Here is a 21,770-nt window from a genome sequence, read left to right as displayed (position 1 = left end):
GTCGGGTTACCCTCAAAGGGAAGCCCATCAGACTAACAGCGGATCTCTTGGCAGAAACTCTACAAGCCAGAAGAGAGTGGGGGCCAATATTCAACATTCTTAAAGAAAAGAATTTTCAACCCAGAATTTCATATCCAGCCAAACTAAGCTTCATAAGTGAAGGAGAAATAAAATACTTTACAGACAAGCAAATGCTGAGAGATTTTGTCACCACCAGGCCTGCCCTAAAAGAGCTCCTGAAGGAAGCACTAAACATGGAAAGGAACAACCGGTACCAGCCGTGGCAAAATCATGCCAAAATGTAAAGACCATCGAGACTAGGAAGAAACTGCATCAACTAACGAGCAAAATAACCAGCTAACATCATCATGACAGGATCAAATTCACACATAACAATATTAACTTTAAATGTAAATGGACTAAATGCTCCAATTAAAAGACACAGACTGGCAAATTGGATAAAGAGTCAAGACCCATCAGTGTGCTGTATTCAGGAAACCCATCTCACGTGCAGAGACACACATAGGCTCAAAATAAAAGGATGAAGGAAGATCTACCAAGCAAATGGAAAACAAAAAAAGGCAGGGGTTGCAATCCTAGTCTCTGATAAAACAGACTTTCAACCAACAAAGATCAAAAGAGAAAAAGAAGGCCATTACATAATGGTAAAGGGATCAATTCAACAAGAAGAGCTAAGTATCCTAAATATATATGCACCCAATACAGGAGCACCCAGATTCATAAAGCAAGTCCTGAGTGACCTACAAAGAGACTTAGACTCCCACACATTATTAACGGGAGACTTTAACACCCCACTGTCAACATTAGACAGATCAATGAGACAGAAAGTTAACAAGGATACCCAGGAATTGAACTCAGCTCTGCACCAAGCAGACCTAATAGACATCTACAGAACTCTCCACCCCAAATCAACAGAATATACATTTTGTCAGCACCACACCACACCTATTCCAAAATTGACCACATACTGGGAAGTAAAGCTCTCCTCAGCAAATGTAAAAGAGCAGAAATTATAACAAACTGTCTCTCAGACCACAGTGCAATCAAACTAGAACTCAGGATTAAGAAACTCCGTCAAAACCGCTCAACTACATGGAAACTGAATAACCTGCTCCTGAATGACTACTGGGTACATAACGAAATGAAGGCAGAAATAAACATGTTCTTTGACACCAACGAGAACAAAGACACAACATACCAGAATCTCTGGGACATATTCAAAGCAGTGTGTAGAGGGAAATTTATAGCACTAAATGCCCACAAGAGAAAGCAGGAAAGATCCAAAATTGACACCTTAACATCACAATTAAAAGAACTAGAAAAGCAAGAGCAAACACATTCAAAAGCTAGCAGAACGCACGAAATAACTAAAAGCAGAGCAGAACTGAAGGAAATAGAGACACAAAAAACCCTTCAAAAAATTAATGAATCCAGGAGCTGGTTTTTTGAAAGGATCAACAAATTGATAGACCGTTAGCAAGACTAATAAAGAAAAAAAGAGAGAAGAATCAAATAGACGCAATAAAAAATGATAAAGGGGATATCACCACCGATCCCACAGAAATACAAACTACCATCAGAGAATACTACAAACACCTCTACGCAAATAAACTAGAAAATCTAGAAGAAATGGATAAATTCCTCAACACATACACTCTCCCAAGACTAAACCAGGAAGAAGTTGAATCTCTGAATAGACCAATAACAGGATCTGAAATTGTGGCAATAATCAATAGCTTACCAACCAAAAAGCGTCCAGGACCAGATGGATTCACAGCCGAATTCTATCAGAGGCACAAGGAGGAACTGGTACCATTCCTTCTGAAACTATTCCAATCAATAGAAAAAGAGGGAATCCTCCCTAACTCATTTTATGAGGCCAGCATCATCCTGATACCAAAGCCGGGCAGAGACACAACCAAAAAACAGAATTTTAGACCAATATCCTTGATGAACATTGATGCAAAAATCCTCAATAAAATACTGGCAAACCAAATCCAGCAGCACATCAAAAAGCTTATCCACCATGGTCAAGTGGGCTTCATCCCTGGGATGCAAGGCTGGTTCAATACACGCAAATCAATAAATGTAATCCAGCATATAAACAGAACCAAAGACAAAAACCACATGATTATCTCAATAGATGCAGAAAAGGCCTTTGACAAAATTCAACAACCCTTCATGCTAAAAACTCTCAATAAATTAGGTATTGATGGGACATATTTCAAAATAATGAGAGCTATCTATGACAAACCCACAGCCAATATCATACTGAATGGGCAAAAACTGGAAGCATTCCCTTTGAAAACTGGCACAAGACAGGGATGCCCTCTCTCAACACTCCTATTCAACATAGTGTTGGAAGTTCTGGCCAGGGCAATTAGGCAGGAGAAGGAAATAAAGGGTATTCAATTAGGAAAAGAGGAAGTCAAATTGTCCCTGTTTGCAGACGACATGATTGTATATCTAGAAAACCCCATTGTCTCAGCCCAAAATCTCCTTAAGCTGATAAGCAACTTCAGCAAAGTCTCAGGATACAAAATCAATGTACAAAAATCACAAGCATTCTTATACACCAACAACAGACAAACAGAGAGCCAAATCATGAGTGAACTCCCATTCACAATTGCTTCAAAGAGAATAAAATACCTAGGAATCCAACTTACAAGGGATATGAAGGACCTCTTCAAGGAGAACTACAAACCACTGCTCAAGGAAATAAAAGAGGATACAAACAAATGGAAGAACATTCCATGCTCATGGGTAGGAAGAATCAATATCGTGAAAATGGCCATACTGCCCAAGGTAATTTACAGATTCAATGCCATCCCCATCAAGCTACCAATGACTTTCTTCACAGAATTGGAAAAAACTACTTTAAAGTTCCTAGGGAACCAAAAAAGATCCCGCATCGCCAAGTCAATCCTCAGCCAAAGGAACAAAGCTGGAGGCATCATGCTACCTGACCTCAAACTATACTACAAGGCTACAGTAACCAAAACAGCATGGTACTGGTACCAAAACAGAGATATAGATCGATGGAACAGAACAGAGCCCTCAGAAATAATACCATACATCTACAACCATCTGATCTTTGACAAACCTGAGAGAAACAAGCAATGGGGAAAGGATTCCCTATTTAATAAATGGTGCTGGGAAAACTGGCTAGCCATATGTAGAAAGCTGAAACTGGATCCCTTCCTTACACCTTATACAAAAATCAATTCAAGATGGATTAAAGACTTAAATGTTAGACCTAAAACCATAAGAACCCTAGAAGAAAACCTAGGCACTACCATTCAGGACATAGGCATGGGCAAGGACTTCATGTCTAAAACACCAAAAGCAATGGCAACAAAAGCCAAAATTGACAAATGGGATCTAATTAAACTAAAGAGCTTCTGTACAGCAAAAGAAACTACCATCCGAGTGAACAGGCAACCTACAAAATGGGAGAAAATTTTTGCAACCTACTCATCTGACAAAGGGCTAATATCCAGAATCTACAATGAACTCAAACAAATTTACAAGAAAAAAACAAACAACCCCATCAAAAAGTGGGCGAAGGACATGAACAGACACTTCTCAAAAGAAGACATTTATGCAGCCAAAAAACACATGAAAAAATGCTCACCATCACTGGCCATCAGAGAAATGCAAATCAAAACCACAATGAGATACCATCTCACACTAGTTAGAATGGCAATCATTAAAAAGTCAGGAAACAACAGGTGCTGGAGAGGATGTGGAGAAGTAGGAACACTTTTACACTGTTGGTGGGACTGTAACCTAGTTCAACCATTGTGGAAGTCAGTGTGGTGATTCCTCAGGGATCTAGAACTAGAAATACCATTTGACCCAGCCATCCCATTACTGGGTATATACCCAAAGGACTATAAATCATGCTGCTATAAAGACACATGCACACGTATGTTTATTGTGGCATTATTCACAATAGCAAAGACTTGGAACCAACCCAAATGTCCAACAATGATAGACTGGATTAAGAAAATGTGGCACATATATACCATGGAATACTATGCAGCCATAAAAAATGATGAGTTCATGTCCTTTGTAGGGACATGGATGAAATTGGAAATCATCATTTTCAGTAAACTATCGCAAGAACAAAAAACCAAACACCGCATATTCTCACTCATAGGTCGGAATTGAACAATGAGAACACATGGACACAGGAAGGGGAACATCACACTGTGGGGACTGTTGTGGGGTGGAGGGAGGGGGGAAGGATAGCATTGGGAGATATACCTAATGCTAGATGACGAGTTAGTGGGTGCAGCGCACCAGCATGGCACATGTATACATATGTAACTAACCTGCACATTGTGCACATGTACCCTAAAACTTAAAGTATAATAATAATAAATAATAAACATAAAAAAAAAAGAAATCTCCAGATACAATTGTGGACTTGACTATTTCTCCTTTCTATTCTATAGTTTTTGCTGCACACATTTTGTATCTCTGTTATTTGGTGTATATAGATGTAATATTGTTACATTTTTCTTGTGAATTGACAGTTTTATCATTATGCAATGTCCGTCTCTGTCACTGGTAATTTTCTTTGCTCCGAGGCTATATCAACATAGCTTCTCCTGATTTCTTTTGATTAATCTTTGCATGGCTTAATATTTTCTGTCCTTTTGCTTGCAACCTACCTATACTACTACAGGAGAAGTGAGTGTCTTTTAAACAGCATGTAATTGAGGATTTAAAAAAACACGCTAGTACTTTGGGAGGCTGAGGAAGGTGGATAACTTAAGGCTAGGAGTTCGAGAGCAGCCTGACCAACATGGTGAAACCGCATCTCTACTAAAAATACAAAAAAAAAAAAATATATTAGCCAGATGTGGTGGCATGTATTTGTAATCCCAGCTGCTCAGGCGGATGAGGCAGCAGAATCACTTGAACCCAGGAGGCAGAGGTTGCAGTGAGCTGAGATCAGGCCACCACACTCCAGCCTGGGTGACAGAGTGAGACTCCATCTGAATAAAATAAAATAAAATAAAATATAATATAATATAATAAAATAAAAATCCACTAGCAAATCTCTTTTAATTAGTGTATTTATACAATTTATGTTGAATGTAATTATTGCTATGTTAGGGCTTAATTACGCTATTTTACTGTTGGTTTTCTGTTTGTTCTCTCTGTGTTTTGTTTCTCTATTTTCTTTTTACTGTCTTCCTTTGTGTTTATTTAACTTTTTACTCTTTTTTTAGAATTCAATTTTTATTTATCTGTAGTATTTTTATCCCTTCTTGGCCTTTTGGCTAAGATCAAGTGTAGTATCTATAGTGTTTCTGAGTGTATCTCTTTGTATAACTTCCTCACTAGTTGCATTAGTTATTACATTATATATACATAACTTACGTAATTATACTTGTGCCAGTATTTTACCTGTTCAAGTGATGTATAGAAAATTTACCTCTCTTCACATATTTTTATCCTCCTCCATATAATATATAATTGTATTAAATGTTTTCTCCACCACAAACACATTTGAGAGTGTTCAATTATATTTATCCATATATTCCCTCTTTTTGTTCTTTCTTCCTTCCTGATAGTCCAAGATTTAAAAAAATCATTTCTATTCTTTTTAGAGAACTTCTTTAGCCATTCTTTAGGGTAGGTCTGGTAAAAAAAAAAAAAAATCTCTTAGGTTTTCTTCATTTGAGAAGGTATTGATTTCTCTTTCTTTCTTGAAGGATGTTTTTACTATATATAGATTATTGAGCTGACAGTTCTTTTCTTTCAGCACTTGAAAAATATTGTGCCACTTTCTTGCACCTTCAGTAGTTTCTAATGAGGAACTCCCTTTAGTTCTAATTGGTATTCCCCTCTAGATAAGGTGTCATTTTTCTCTAGTGGCTTTTTAATTTTTTTTTTGACTTTAGTTTCCTGAAGTTTAATTATGATGTGCACCTTTGAATTTATCTTGTTTCGGGTGTGCTCAACTTCTTGAATCTGTTGGTTTGTGTCTTCTGCCACATTTGGGAAATTCTTTTAAAATTTTTATTATATATTATATAATTTACAGAAAGGGATGGGGTCTCGCTATGTTGATCAGGCTCATCTCAAACTCCAGGCCTCAATTGATCCTCCTGCAAAGTCTCCCAATGTGCTGGAATTACAGGTATCAGCCACTACATTGGGCCCAAATTTGGGAAATTCTTGGCCATTATATATTCAGTCTTTTTCCTTTTTACCTAAAACTTCAAACTTTTTAAGTTTTCCCCACTCTTCTGAGATTCTAATGACCAGAATGCTAGTTATTTTTTTTATAGTGCCGTATGTCCCTGGACTCTTTTCATTTTTCCCCTGTTATTCAAAGTGATTGATTTCTATTGTTCTATATTCAAGTTTAATGATTTCTTCCTCAGTCCTGTCTATTCTGCTGCTGAGCCCATTAACTCATTTTTTAAAATCAGCTATTGTATTGTTCATTTCTAATATATCCATGAGCTGTTTCTTATATCTTTAATTTTTGCTGAGAATTTCTATTCCTTTGATGAGACTTTCTACTTTTTTGTTTCGTGTGTTTGTAATTTTGTGCTGAAACATTATTATAATATATGATGATAAGTCCCTATAAGATAATTATATATCTGTCGACATTGGATTGGTATCTGTTGATTTGATTGTCTTACTTTTTTCAAGTTGAGATTTTTCTAGTTCTTGGTATAATTTTTTGTTGAAATCTGGATATTTCAGTTGTTATGATATTCTTGATTTTATTTAAATTTTACGTTTTAACTGACTTCCTCTGACATCTGCTAGGTTAGGGTGGAAGTTCAGGTTTTCATTTGGTCTTTATTGGCATAGGGTAGTATGTAGAAGAGATCCTCATTACTACTCCCTATGTGGCCAATATTATCATTATGTCTCATTATTGCCAACAGTGGTGGAAGTCTCTACTTCCCACTGGCCTATGACATCACCCTGACAAGGATGTCAGGGCACCTTGTTTTAGTGCGGGGAAGGTGCAAGTCTAAGTTCTTCATTTGGTCTTTGCTCCAGGAGTGGGAATGGGTCAAACATTTTCTGTGGTATGTGGTCAGAGAGTGCTTATTGTCTAAAAGTTTTCTTTTTTAGCTAGAGAGAATAGGCTTTTCTTACCACTTCTTTTTTTGGTAGTGGCCTTTGATGATTTTATATTTACAGTGTCTTTGTTACCTGGATTGGAAATAAGAAGCAAAAAGAATACTCAAGGAACTCACCACAATGCCATTCCTTGGTCCTGAGGTCTCTATCTTGTCTGCCTTTTTCTTTTCACCTTTCTGTCTTCTTGTGGTTGTTTCATATATAATCTCCAGGGATTTTATCTGTACTTTGCAGGAGAAATAGGAAACAATACATACATTCCATTTTTCCAGAAGAAGTTCATACATATTTGAATAATTAATTTATCTGTCTTGTCTTTTATGGCTTCTGGGTTTGTATCATACTTAGAAAGTTCTCCACTCTGGAATTGAAGACAAGATACCCCATGTTGGCTTCTAGTACTTTGTTTTCATTTTTAACTCACACCTTTGATCCACTTCAAATTTATTTTGGTGTATGGAGTGAGATTGGGAGCCAACTTTATTTTTTCCATTGGAAAATCCATTTGTCTCAGCAACATTTGTTGATAAAGCCATCTATTATTTTTCTTACTTATTTTAAGTGCCGTCTTTTTCATATACCAAATTCTAACATGACTTGGGTTTCTTTTTGGCTATTTTGTCTCATTGATCTCATGAACCAGTGTCGTTGAAATTTGCTTTACCTTTACCTTATTATACATGAAATGTTGTATTTCATTATTGTTTCATTATTTTTTTTTGGTAGAAAGGCCTTGGTTGTGTTCTTCAGGTTTTTTCCAGAGAAATTTTTAAATAAGCTTGATTAATTTTTTTTAAAAATGTTACCTGTTTTAATAGGATCACATTAATATTATAATTAAATTTTAAGTATATGTTTCCATTTACTTAAATGTAGTTTTATGACACAACCTGATGTTTTAAATATTTTTCATGTGGGCCCTGCACATTTCTCAGTAGCTTTATTCCTAGAGTTCATTTTTTTGGTGTTTGCTATTACAGTTGCAACTGTAAATGTAATGTCTTTTTTCATGACATCTAAAAGATGTATTTATATAGCAACACATGCATTTTAAAATTTTTATCTTTATGTCATCCATCTTACTAATTTCTGCTATCCTTTAAAGAACTAAATATACCAGCCTGGGCAACATAGCAAGACCCTATCTCCACAAAAAAAAATTTTTTTTAATTAGCCAATTGTAGTGGTATGCGCCTGTGGTCCCAGCTACTCGGGAGGCTGAGGTGGGAGAATCACTTGAGCCTGAGGGGTCAAGGCTGCAATGAGCTGTGATTGCACCACTGCACTCCAGCTTGATTGACAGAGTGAGAGCCTGTCTAAAAAAAAGAAAGAACTAAATATATATGTAAGCCTATATCTTACATAAATAAACTATACATTTTGATTAATTTCTTATTTTTTTTGTTCTTTGGAGACAAGGTTTCATTCTGTCACCCAGGCTGGAGTGCAGTGGCACGGTCATGTCTCACTGCAGCCTTGAACTCTTAAGCTCCAGTGAGTGATCCTTTGGCCTCAGCCTCCAAAGTAGCTGGGACTACAGGCACCCAACTAATTTTTTATATTTTTTAAGAGATGGGGTCCTGAGTTTCTGGTATTTCAAGCATTAGCCACTGCATTCAGCTTATTTGGATTAATTTTGAATGATATTAAAATCTTAATATTAAAATGATAATCACCTTTTGTGCTAGGAAAATATTTATAGTAATCATTTTTTCTACTTACAGTATATTTATTTCAATGATTTTCTTAGGTCTAAATTACAACGTTGTGTGGTGGGGCTTTTTATATAATTTATTTTGAAATATTGCAACCTTATTAAAAATTGAAAAAACTAAAAAATTCACATATTATTTTACTCATATTAGACAATTGCTAGCATTTTAGCATATTTGCTCTTTTTCCCCCTCTCTCCACACACACACACACACACACACACAAACACACAACCCTTTTAAAATGAGTACTACTGCTCTTTAAAAAACAAACAAACAAACAAAACCACTACTCACTTAAAAATATTCTTTTTAAAAACTAATTGAATTGAGAGCAAGGTTCAGACATTATGCCCAACTGCCCCAAAATATGCCACTGTGTGCTTCTCAAAAGCAAGGACATTATCTTTCATAGTCACAAATAGAAATATCCAAATCAGCAAATAAAAATTGATACAGCACTATGACCCAACCCAAAGACTTTATTCAAATTTTTCCAAGTATCCCAACCATGTCTCTTTCTATTCTGTGGTCCAGGATCCAATCCAGAGTCACGTGTTACATTTAATTTTCATGTATTTTTAGTCTCCTAAAGTCTGGAACATTTCCTCAGTCTTTCTTGACTTTCATGACCTTGACAGTATAAAGAGTACATGTCTTTCATTTTGTATGATGTCCCTCAACCCTTGTTTATTTGGTAACTACTCCTGTCCAAACTCAGGTCATGTATTCCTGGCAAGAAGACTGTAGTAATGATGCCGTACTGTAAGCAGAGTAATGCATCAAGGGGGGTATTATGGCAACTCTGTTCCACCAGTGATGATGATAATGTTCATTACCTGGGCAAGGTGGTGTCTGCCATGTTTCCCCAACAAGGAGTCACATTTTCTCTCCTTGTAATTGTTATGTATTTTGTAAGGAGATCCTCTGAGTCTATTCTACTATTCTGTTCTTCAAACACCCACTCACCTGCCTTAGCATTCATTGATGATCGCTGCCTAAATCAGCCACTACTATGGTCATTCTTAAGTGGTCATGTTTATCTTTATATCATTCCTTCTACATTCATTAGTTAACATTCTACTCTAAGGAAGTTTCACGTCCTCATTTTCTTTTTATTTCTTTCATTTTGAAATTTTGGTATGGACTCATGGATGGATTCCTATATTATTCACTTGATTGTTATCCTTTACTAACATTATTTATTTTGACACTAAAATTATCCTATATTTGGATATAGGAGCTAGTGAGAGACCTTTCAGACCTGCTCCAGTGTTCTTTATACACATCTCTATCATTCTTTGATCTCCTCCTTACTTTCAAAAACAACAACATGTTCCAGGATCACGTACTTTCCCTGCTCCAGTTCTAGAATCAATCATTTTACAAAGATCCCTGAGTCCTTTTAGAGGGGGTGATATTTAGAACCCAAGATCTGTTCACTTAGTGGCCTCTAACAGACATAGGAAATATGTGTTTGTATATGTGTGTGAGTACACAACACATTCACACTGCACACATATCTATATTTCTCTGTGTGTGTGAGTGTGTATGTGTATGTGTGTAAAGCATGAGTACATATCGATAGCTCCAATTAAAATCCCAAATACCAGGAATCTTTCTAGCCTTTTCCCTCCCCACATTTGTAAATCACTTTCTGACAGCGAGAAAGCTAGCTCCTATTACTCTCAATATATTTATTAATATGTTCAATACTCTTGTATATAATCAATCTCCTGACTACATTAGTGACCTCCTCAGCTAATGGACCTATTGCCACTTCCTCAGCCTGTTGCCTCCTCACTTTGCCACCTTCTAAATCTATTACACCACCAACTCCAAGAGAAGAGGAAGGAAAAAGAAGAGAATTTTCTTACTGTTTTTAATAATTTACATGTATTTCTTCTGTTGCTTTAAGGTAAACAATTATATCATCTATGAAAAATGAAAATTTTAACTACTTTCCAATGTTGATGGCATTTTTAAAAATCCTTATCTATTTGTACTAGGAAATGCCCCCAAATAATGTTAAATAATAGAGATGATAGTGGATATCCTTGCCTTATTTCAGACTTTAATAGTAATACTTCTGGTATCTTGCCATTTAGCAGGTTGCTAGTATTTTCCTTCCTCACTTTCTGTTTCTTTTTCAGTCTTTCTCAGTTTATTTTGTCTTGTTAGTAATAGCTTCCATTTACTAATCAAGCATGACCATTTAATTTCATAAAATGAATACTGTTGTTTATGGAAATGATTATAATTTTTTTCCATGTTTAATTGTGTTAATGGATTTCCTAATATTGAAATCTCTTTGACTTTCTGGTATAAAACCCACTTTCTTGGTGTATTTTTCTTTTAATTAGTTGATGGGTTCTATTTGCTAACATCTAATTTGGTACTTTTGCATTAGTGTTAATAATTGAGAATTGGGCATAGTTTTGTCAGTTTTTGGTATCTGTTTGGAAGCTTTTCTTCTTTCTCTATGCTCTGAAACAGATTAAATAGCATTAAACTACTCTGTTCCTTTAAAATCTAATAGAATTGAAGACTTGTAGTTTCACCTCCAATATTTAAAGAGCTTGAAAGTCATCACTTCCTAATAGACTTAAAATTTTTCCCAGTAATAACAGTAACAATGTATTGGGTGATTTTAGCATATTTCTATACACTAGTATTGAATGATTCAAAGAGGAAATTAAGAAAACAATTTCATTTACGATAGCATCAAAAAGAATAAAATACTTAGGAATAAATTTAACCAAGAAAACACAAGACTTGCCTGCTGAAAACTACATAACACTGCTGAAATAAATTAAAGAAGACCTAAATAAATGGGAGACACCTGGTTCAAGAATTGGCCGACTACATATTGTTAACAATACTACCTAAAAAAAATAGAGTTTTAATGCCGTCTCAAACCTAATCTCAATGCCCTGTTATTGTTTTATTTTTGCAGAAATGGAGAAGCTGATTCTAAAATTAATATGGGATTGCAAGGGTGACAAAATAGCCAAAACAATCTTGAGAAAGAAAACAAAGTTGGAACATTCATACTACCTGATTTTACAACTTACTTAAAGTTACAGTAATCAAAAGGGTGTGGTATTGGCCTAAGGACAAAAATATAGACCAATGGAAGAGAATTGAGAGCACAGAAATAAACACTCACATCTATATCAATTTATATTTGACAAGGGTTTCAAGACCATTGAATGGAAATAGAACAATTGTCTTCAACAAAAAGTGCTGGAAAACTGAAATATCCACATGCAAAAGAATGAGGTTTGACCCTTAACTTTAATCTCATAACAAACATTAACTCAAAATGAACCAAAGACCTAAATTTAAGAGCTAAAACTGTAAAACTTTTAGAAGCAAATGGGGAAATCTGCATGACCTGGGATTTGTCAATGGTTTCTTTTAGTATCCTCCAGTAAAAGGAATCAGGACTCCTTGAAGAAATTGCTGATTCTAGGACCAAGGCAGGAATTATATAAAATGAGACTGAAGCATCTTGCAGTGTCAGAAAATAGGAAAGTGCTTTTAAAAATCCCTACAAAAATGGGTATATGTCAAGGGGACATGGGAGCCAACTAAAAGAGCTCTGAATGGGTAAAGCCAGAATATTTTTTGCTGTTGTTGAATCAATAACCAATACCACATGTTAGTTTGTTAATGAAACATCCCCAAGGGTCTTTCATTGGAAGGGATCTTCCTCCCTGTTTTAGGCCTTTGTACATTTTTAATTCCACATGTGTTACAGATTTATCAATTTCTGCCTTTCACTGTACTCACATAATTTATGGTTCCTTTTAAATTAATTAACTTTTAATTGACAAATAAAAACTGTACATATTTGTTATATACAACATTATGTTTTGAAATATGTATAAATTGTGGAATGACTAAATTGAACTAATTAACGTATATACTATCTCACATACTTATCATTATTTTGTGGTGAGAACACTCAAAATCTACCGTCCCAGTGACTTTCAAGAATCTGGTACTTGTTATTGACTATAGTTAACATGCTGTACAATAGATCTCTTGAACTAATTCCTCCTGTTAACTGGAATTTTGTATCATTTTACCAACATTTCTCTAACCCACTCCTTCCCCAAGAAACAATTTGGGCCTGGTGCTTTCAGGGGAGAATTTGTCTTCAACAATTTTCTCAATTTCTTATTTGGTAATTGGTTTGATTATATTGTCTATGTGTTCTGGGAGTCAGTTTGGTACTTTCTATTGTCAAAAAGTTGAAAATTCCAGGTTTTCAAGCTTGTTTGTTAGAAGTACAATAGGATTTTGAGACATGCAAGCAGCATCAGTCCCATAAGCTCCCAACTCAATACCTGGACCTTTTCCTGCTCCTCCAGCTAGGACAACTAAATCCCCCATCTGCAAGCTCTGCCTCAGTTTCTCCACTCCAGACTTGCTTTTCTCTCTAGTCCCCTCATTATAAGTTGGTCTTATGGTATGGAGTCCTCAAGTCCCTATATTAACTTCCTATCAACATCCCCTCCTTCCTTAGCAATATATCAGTACCCGGGACTGAGCTGGGTTTTTCTGTCTTCTGCTGGATTTGCTTTCCTAGACCTTGCAGAACTGGAGCTCCAAACAGACACCCGCACCCTCAATGCTACCTAATTTTATTATCCAGAGCAAATTCATGCCCTACTCTGGTTTCAACCTGTTTGCTAGACCTCCTCTTTGCCACCTGTTTTATTTGCTACCAGGGAACCATCCTTTGGAGCCTTCTCCATGTCCCTCCAATTGTAAGTGGCACCCACCGGAGTTATGAAACATGGCAGTCACCATCCGTTTCCTTTTTCAGGAATCCTTTCTGGCACTCAAGAGTTTTCAATTCAATCCTGATGAATGAATCATTATTTGATACCAGCCTAAGTGAAGACTCTGCCTGGTGACTTTTGCAAGGTAAAAGGGAGAATTATTTTCATCCACAAATTTCTCCCCTATTTCCTCCTTTGAAATGAATTTTTGATTCCAGCGTTCCATACTAGGTAGGGGTTTCTTGGGGCTTACATGCACAAATTTTCCCTTCAACAGAAGGTGCCTTAAAGCAACTAGCAACAGAGAAGAGCAATTTAAGAAAATACTGCTAAAGCACAGAAGCTAAAGCAGATTGATCTTAGTTTCCAAGCTGCCCTCCGCAGCTGACCACCAATATATCTGCCTGTTCAGGGATGCTTGAAGGGATTTAGCATTTTGTTTGGGCTTTTGTAGCAAGAATTCTGAGATCATTGCCTTAATAGAAGACACACACCCAGGGGAGCAACTACAAACTGCTTTAGCAAAAGAATCTCTACGAACTGTTTTCTGAAAGAGAGAGCATCACTTTCAAAGGACAGTACTTTTACAACAGAAAACTTTGCAAATGTTTTAAACAGTTCTTTTTAAAATGTTACCAATCCCCCAGGTGGTTTCTGGCTGCAACATGGGAAGATTTGGGATCAGTGAGATGGAAGAGATTTTTCTGGCTACTAGCGTTCCTAAGAAAGGTGATGGGGGTTGAAATAGCTGCCTGGTGGGTGGTGGGTTCTATATTCTATAAAAAGTGGGGAGGGCTGGCCAGGCAGGTGTTAGATAAGCATGTACTGGGGTTTTGTGAAGGGGATTCCTGCTCCAGGTAACCATTTGTATTGATTGGTTTTTGGGAGCCCTTTAAAAGCACACAATTCTTGTTTTTTTTTAGGTTTTTTTTTTTTTTTTGAGATGGAATTTCAGTCTGTCTCCCAGGCTGCTGGGCTTGCTGCAACCTTTGCCTCCTGGGTTCAAGCGATTCTCCTGCCTCAGCCTCCTGAGTAGCTGGGATTACAGGCATGCGCCACCATGCCCAGCTAATTTTTGTATTTTTAGTAGAGACGAGGTTTCGCCATGTTGGCCAGGCTGGCCTCGAATCCCTGACCTCAGGTGGTCCACCCGCCTCAGCCTCCCAAACAATTTTTGCTTTTATGTTACATGAATTCAAAAGGAGGAGAAAATCAATGAGGGCTGACAACACTGGGAAACTTCTTAGAGGAGGTGGAAATGGAAATGCTGGGACAAAATCCAGTCTGGGGTCTTGTCTGCCGATTTGCTGAATCAAAACAAACTGTAGGGATTTCATTAAGATACAGATTCCCAAGCCTTACTCCTTCATTCTCTAACCTTTGTAATCTAGGAGGAACCTAAAAGATTCACTCTGAAATCTGTGTAGTCACTAGAAGCTTGGTTCCTTGACAGAAAACCTGGGACACAGCACGAAGGCCCCAGGTGCTCATTGGCTATCCCAGAGATGAGTTGGAGGTGGAGTCTTGGCATGAGCAGGAAACTGTGGGGCAAAGGAGAGTGATGTGGAGGTGGGGAATACTGGATGGGTAAACATCTGTGCCTCAAGTGGAGCTGCATCTATCCACAATAGAATAAAAGGCTTGTGAATTTTGGGGAGTATTTTTAGGGTCTTGTTACCCAAATATCGGTGCAACAGCCCCACATGCAAGCCAGTGAGCTTGATGAAACCTGCCCACAAGATGTGCTATCAAACTTGCTTTTCTCTGAATCACAGATGGCTTGATTCACCAGAACATTTTAGGCTCAGCACTTGCTGCCATATCTCTGGCATTGATGGGTGTGGTTGCTCTACTAATTCCTAGGGCAGGGCAGCGCTGATTAGGGTTTGCCAGACTTGTAGACCTGTATTTTGGCCTACCTGTTGCTTTCATAGCTTTGGATGCTCAGAGTGGAAGGTGCTTAACTAAGTAGGCATTTGGATATGTGAGTCTAAAGCCAAGAAGATTTCAGTGTCGCTCTGGTGAAGTTGGATAATCTCCTTATAGAATTATTGCATGAAAAGACAAGGGTACCAGGTTGCTGCTGAATTTTATTGTGTCCTCTTGTCCTTCTGGTCAGAACCTCCTTGGAATTTTCTTCTTCACCCTTTCATGGCCTTCTGTCATGCAGAAGGGAGGTTTTGAGTTCGTATACAGATCTTTCAACAGCATGAGTCAGTAGAGACAGAGTTAATCCCACCTGCCCTGGTCTCTAAATATTATTTCATATGCTTCCTGTAGGCTTGGTGCTCTCACCTCCTGCTGTTAATCAGAAGTTTTATTATTGCCTCGCTTAGCCAATCTGCAAAGCACTCACTCCCTCTTCCCCAGACACGCGTCAGTGTCTCTAGCCCAGGGCTTCTCACGAAGCTGGTGCTCAGCTGTTGAATAATGTCATGACTTCAGTGCTGCAGTGACCACTTGTAAAGGCCATGTTTTCGTTTTCTCAGAAAAACAAACTGCAATTTAGGTACACTATCACTAGGTGGAACTAGTTTGTTAGAGCAACTTATGTCCAAGTTTGAGCTCTGGCTATGTTGCAGATAAATAAGTGCACTGTTCAGACTTTTTCTAGAATCATAAATAAGTCCCTTTATTAAAACTGTTGAACTCCAATTTAGACAGCAGAGTAGATAATTCTTTTAAATGCAACGAGCACCCCAGGTAGAGTCTGTTACCTTTCTTTATTGATCTCTTCATTTCCCTTCATCATTTCAACTGGAATCTTAACTTAGCATCAAGAGTCTCTTCAGTACTTTTCATTCAGCCTTGGAGCTACTTTGACGTCAAAGCCCCTCAGATGCGTATCTCTCAATGCTAGCAAAGCCTGAAGTGTAGGTCTCAGCCACAGGCAGTCTATTCACCTTGCCTCGACTGTTTGAGCTAATTATAGAGAACAACCTCTTTGCCCACTAAGGAAGAGAAATAGGCTTCACAGAGGTGTGATGGTGCTGAAAGTGTGCAAGCTACCCCCTCCCTTGGTCACTTTTCTTCAAATCAGAAAATATACTTTCTTACTTGACACCTTCTAGATTCCCTCCTCCCGTCAGCTCTCTGAACTCGCTGGGGGCTGCTGGCTTAATTTCCACAATAGCTGCAGTTAATTAGTATCCCAGGGTAACTGACTTCCCTTAGCAACAGAAGTAACAATGGCTTCGGCTCACAAATTACCTTAGCTATGGTTTTCTTCCACTGGTAAAACATATTTAATACTCAAACACAGGTTTTGAACAGCAAATTAATGTGATGTCTACTCATCAACAAATATTTATTAAGCTCCTACTGTGTGCAAGTCAGAGAACTAACCACTGAGTATAGAGAGTTGAATTTGCTATGGTCCTTTCTCGTGAGGAACCAAAAAATGAATTGGGAAAAGAAGATATGAAATCAAGTAAGTCTACGACATGATAGCATTAAATGCAGGGCTTGGTTTGAAGACTTGGAAGTTGTCTGAGGAGAGTGAAGGTCTTTGGGGCTGGGTGAGGTGAGTCTTGAACTTGACAGCCCAACTCTGGAGTCTGACAGATTTTAATTCAAATCCTAACTTTGGCACTAGCTGTGTGATCTTCAGCAAGTTACTTAAACTTTATGAGCTTCAGTTTCCTATAAACAGGGAAGACTAAAGTTCATTTCAAAAGGCTTATGTGAGGGTTAAAAATTACATAAAACACCTAGCATATTGCTGTGTCAATAATTACCCCTTTCATCATTGGTAACTCAGTGTCAAAGGAGGCTCGATAGGCTTTATCTAGGTGAAGGAGAAGGGGATAGAGTTTGCATTTGGAAGGTAGTGCCAAGAGCAACTGAGACAGGCTAGGAAGGAAAGGCAGAAAAATTAGCTTACACCGAGAGGCTGGGAGTAGTAGGGACATTGTATTGGAAAGGTAGCTGAGATTTTGTCACAAGAACTCTCAGTTAAAATGTCAAAGCTGGAAGGGACCTTTAAAAATAATCTGATGGTCCAAGCTTTTCATTTGACTGATGACACGACTTTCCTTTCATGGATCCTAAGTTTCCTCCTAAGATTTCTCTTTTAATTGTGAAGTAGAGTTTTACTTTTAAATTAAATGTAAAAGTTAATATTCATCTTCTCCATATTATTCATGGTTTTAAACTTCCCTCACGTTTCCTCTCAACAGAGCTTTAGTGTTTATCCAGCTATTGGTATGCAGACAACTATACCCTTATGAGAAACACTAGCAGAGAAGAAGAGTTCTTGACTGGGTCTGGGCCATGAAACTGACCAGATAAAAGTGGGAGAAGAAGAGATGTTGAAGGAGGAGTTTGCTGTTTTCTCAGTCTCCTGAGAAATTCCAGGTTTGGATGCTTCCTAAGGCCATTCCCACTCTCCTCTATCTAAACCAGAGAGAACGATTGCTTGTCCTTATCACATTATCCTTGCTTTCACTGTAAATGATGATAAATAATAATCTCTACACTTGCATTTGCATACAGCACTGCGTGCTTTTTCAAAGAACACTCAAGTCTGTTCTCACATTTGATTCTCACACCAGGCTTGGAGATATTTGAGGCATCTCCTCCCCCCAAACTCAGTTGGACAGATCAGAAAAATGAGGTCCAGCAAACTGAAATGACTTGCTCCAGAACTCACAGACAATTAATGACTAGAACCCAGGTCTTCTAACTTCCTACCAGTTATTGTGAGGAGAGCCCATAAAGGAGAAAAGGACAAGGGATGATCTATGGAACATTCAAACTCCTGTCTCTAGTTGCCTTTTTCTGGTTGTTTCTTGGATATCACGCACTCTCATCAGCAGCCTTCCTACTCTTACAGATTATCAACACCTGTCCCAAAATCCTGGGGCCAGCCATGGTGCTTGGGCTTTTTTTCCCCACATCTAACCATTCCGCAGCATATAACAAATCCTTGACAAATTTCCAGTGGAAAAAAATAGCAGAAACCATACACCCTCCATCTGTGAATTGATGTGGCCAAGAACAGGCTTATTTCAAAGGGTGCACCATAGAATAGTCATAAGACTCAACCCCTCCAAGACTAGCTGGTGCTTATCCCGCCCATAGGCAGTTAAAAGGACTTTATTTGCATCTTATTCTTTCCAACAGAAAGGCAAACATTATTATTACAATTCAGTAAATTTCCATAAGGAACCCCATTGATACATGTTATATATTTTGGGTTCTTTTGTTTCATGCTGAGCATACCAACATTATATCAATATTATATTTATGTAGCATTCTCCCATATTCATAGAAATAGAGAACTCATCAGCCTTTAAAAAGAACTCAAATGCACACAAAATTTCACCCTCTAGAAAAGCATCAATGAAAATGATTTTGCAAATATATATACTTTTCAATATGTAAGTATCTACAAAAAAATTGATAATAATTAAATACCTGTAAAGTGCCATGCACTTTACCTGTATATCTCATTTAATTCTCACAACAACCCTGTGAAGTAAGAATTACTACGCCCATTTTATAGATGAACTAACTAGGAGTCAAAGACATTGAGCCACTTGCCACACATTTACAGCACGGAGCTACAAAGATCTGGGACTTGAATCCAGGTTTTCTAACTCCAGAGCCAAAGCTTTTCTTAATATGCCACAGGAGCAAGCACAGGAGCTTGCTCCAAAAGTCAAGTTAATTTTTAGGAAAGAATTAGTTAAGCAAATATTCATGAATTAGAGAATGTCTTTAATTTCAGATCCAAATCACTTGGTCACTTAAAAATAAAAGACAATAAATCATAAGGGATTCTACTTGACTTATTATCTAAAGTGATTAATAAGAATGACATTTCCCCACCAACCCCAAATGAAAAAATCAATTTGGGAAGTTTCCCAATAATTTAAACTTGAAACACTAATCTGAAAAAGAAAATCTATATATCAAAAGTCTTCATAGTATGGCACAAATAAAACAGAATCTTAATTTCCAATTTCTATTAAACTGATTTTTCTTTTAAACTGGAGCCAGAAAGCCAAAAAGCCTTCAAATCAATTGAGCCTCTTGCATTTTATTTAAGAAGTTTCATTTTTCAAACCAAAGCTGGGAAGACAAAACAAGCTTATTTAATTCACACCCCAGAATTGTAATTTCTCTGTTCAAGCCAATGTCTAAGTGCCTGTATTAAGGGCTTCCCACTGACCATAATGTGTTAATTCATCATTGCATACAATTTTCCTTTGTACTTTTAAGCTACTCTTCATTTTCCCCTTGGTTAGGGTTGCCTATACAACAGAGGACACCCAGTAAAACATAAATTTCAGATAAACAACAAATAGTCTTTACATAAGCATGCCCCCTGCAATAATTGAGACATACTTATACCCCCAAAATTATTTATCTGAAATTCACATTTAACTAGACATCCTGTATTTTTATTTGCTAAATCTGGCAACCCTATTCTTGATCCATTGTGGGTATTCCCAGGACTTCACCTCTAAACTATTATATTTTTCAAATACATTATTTGTATGTTTTGTGGTGTGTATGTGTGTGTGTGCGCGCGCGCGTGCCTCTCAGAATGGAGGTTCTGGAGCATCTCTCACTCTTGAGACCACAGCCATCTATCACTTTGGTTATCAGTGTGTCCTCTATCGTATATATAATTATGTATTATGTTATATATATATACATAATTTAGTGTGAGACTAGCCAGGACCATTTTGAAAACGAAAAGTCAGTGGTGGGAGGTGGGAAGGAGTGTGTTGGGAGAAACTTTACCCACCACGTATTAAAAGGTATTATAAATCTATACTGATTAAAACAGTTTGGTTCTAGTATGTGAGTAGATAAATTAACACCACAGAATAGAGATTACCCAATTCTTTACCCCAAAATAAGTTCTAGAAATATAAAGGAGTCAAATGGAAAATGCAATTGTAAAGACACCAAGAGAAAGCATGGAATAATTATATGTAGTCTTGAAGTGAAAATGATTTTTCTAAGGAAGATGCAAAATCCAGGAAGTAAAAAGAAAAATTTCATAAATCTAGCTACATATAATTTTCAAAACTTTTTTCATGTAGAAAATATAATAAATGCAGTCAAAAAGCAATTTAGGGGAACATCTTCAATTTATCTCACTCAGGGTGGACTAAGTTATTTAATATGTAAAAATCTCTTGCAAATCAATAGAAAAAAAGCAAAATCATGAATAGAAAAATGAGTAAAGGCTATAAATGGACATTTCACTGAAAAACAGCCATACAAGTTAATAAACACACAGAAAAAGAGGCTTAACCTCACTGATGATTAAAGCAATGCAAATTAAAGCAATAATGAAACATCATTTCCCTTCATTATATTGAAAAAGATTAAAAGCTAGATAATGTGTAGTATTGATGGGGATAGAGAGATGGGCATTTCATAACTTGTAGATGAGATTATAAATTGGTGCAACCTCTTTGGAGGGCACGATTTTGCAGTATCTTTTAATATGAAAAATGTATTTATCCTTGACTAAGTAATTCCCATTCTAGAAATGTATATTATGAAAATACTTGCACAGTATGCAAATGTATACAAGTATAAGGGTGTCCATTGCAGTATTATTTGTGTTAATGAAAAATGGGACTAAGGCAAATGTCTATTATAAGAGATAGGATAAAAAATTTAGTGCATATTCATATATTGAAATAATATTGTCAATTAAAAAATAAAACTGATCCACATGTGTGGAAATAAAATTATTTCCCAATTTAATTTGTTGAAATTTTTAAAAGACTCACAATGGTGTGCAGGTGTATGCCCTTTTTTAATAAGGAAAGATGCATATATGTACATATGTTTGTATGTGCAGAAGTAGACTGGCTTTTTTATATCCTTTTGTACTCTGAAGCTTTCTGTATGAATTGCATGTATTACTTTTTCAATAAAAAACCTAATCTATAAAAGATACCTATTTGGGGTCTTTTTTTTAAGCTTGCTGAACTCATCTCTGATTTCTTCTCTTGTTCTTATCTCAAGATCTATTTCCCAGTTATCACTGTTGCGACAGTGGGGCCCCGCAGGGAGCTGATGATAACTGGTGGCTTGCTCCCTTTCATAACACATCCCAGCAATCAGCAATTCGATTTCCTTGTACCAG

General features: G+C 36.9%; 1 long non-coding RNA gene and 1 pseudogene across 2 annotated transcripts in view; both read left to right on the top strand.

The window, feature by feature from the left end:
* LOC134809282 (uncharacterized) overlaps positions 1 to 21,505 on the top strand; it is a 218,188-nt gene extending 196,683 nt beyond the window's left edge. The window contains exons 3-5 of one of the 2 annotated variants that reach the window (XR_010154655.1): positions 13,696 to 13,796; positions 14,299 to 14,380; positions 17,830 to 21,505. This is a non-coding gene — a long non-coding RNA (uncharacterized LOC134809282). The remainder of the gene's footprint in view (positions 1 to 13,695; positions 13,797 to 14,298; positions 14,381 to 17,829) is intronic. The other variant, XR_010154656.1, reaches the window with a different exon arrangement.
* Positions 5,296 to 5,420, top strand: LOC112207255 (U2 spliceosomal RNA; annotated as a pseudogene).
* Positions 21,506 to 21,770: the final 265 nt, after the last annotated feature.

The sequence above is a fragment of the Pan troglodytes genome, chromosome X, assembly GCF_028858775.2.
Source record: "Pan troglodytes isolate AG18354 chromosome X, NHGRI_mPanTro3-v2.0_pri, whole genome shotgun sequence".
Lineage (NCBI taxonomy): Eukaryota > Metazoa > Chordata > Mammalia > Primates > Hominidae > Pan > Pan troglodytes.
The sequence above is the reverse complement of the archived record's forward strand: the minus strand, read 5'-3'. Positions and strand labels throughout refer to the sequence as shown.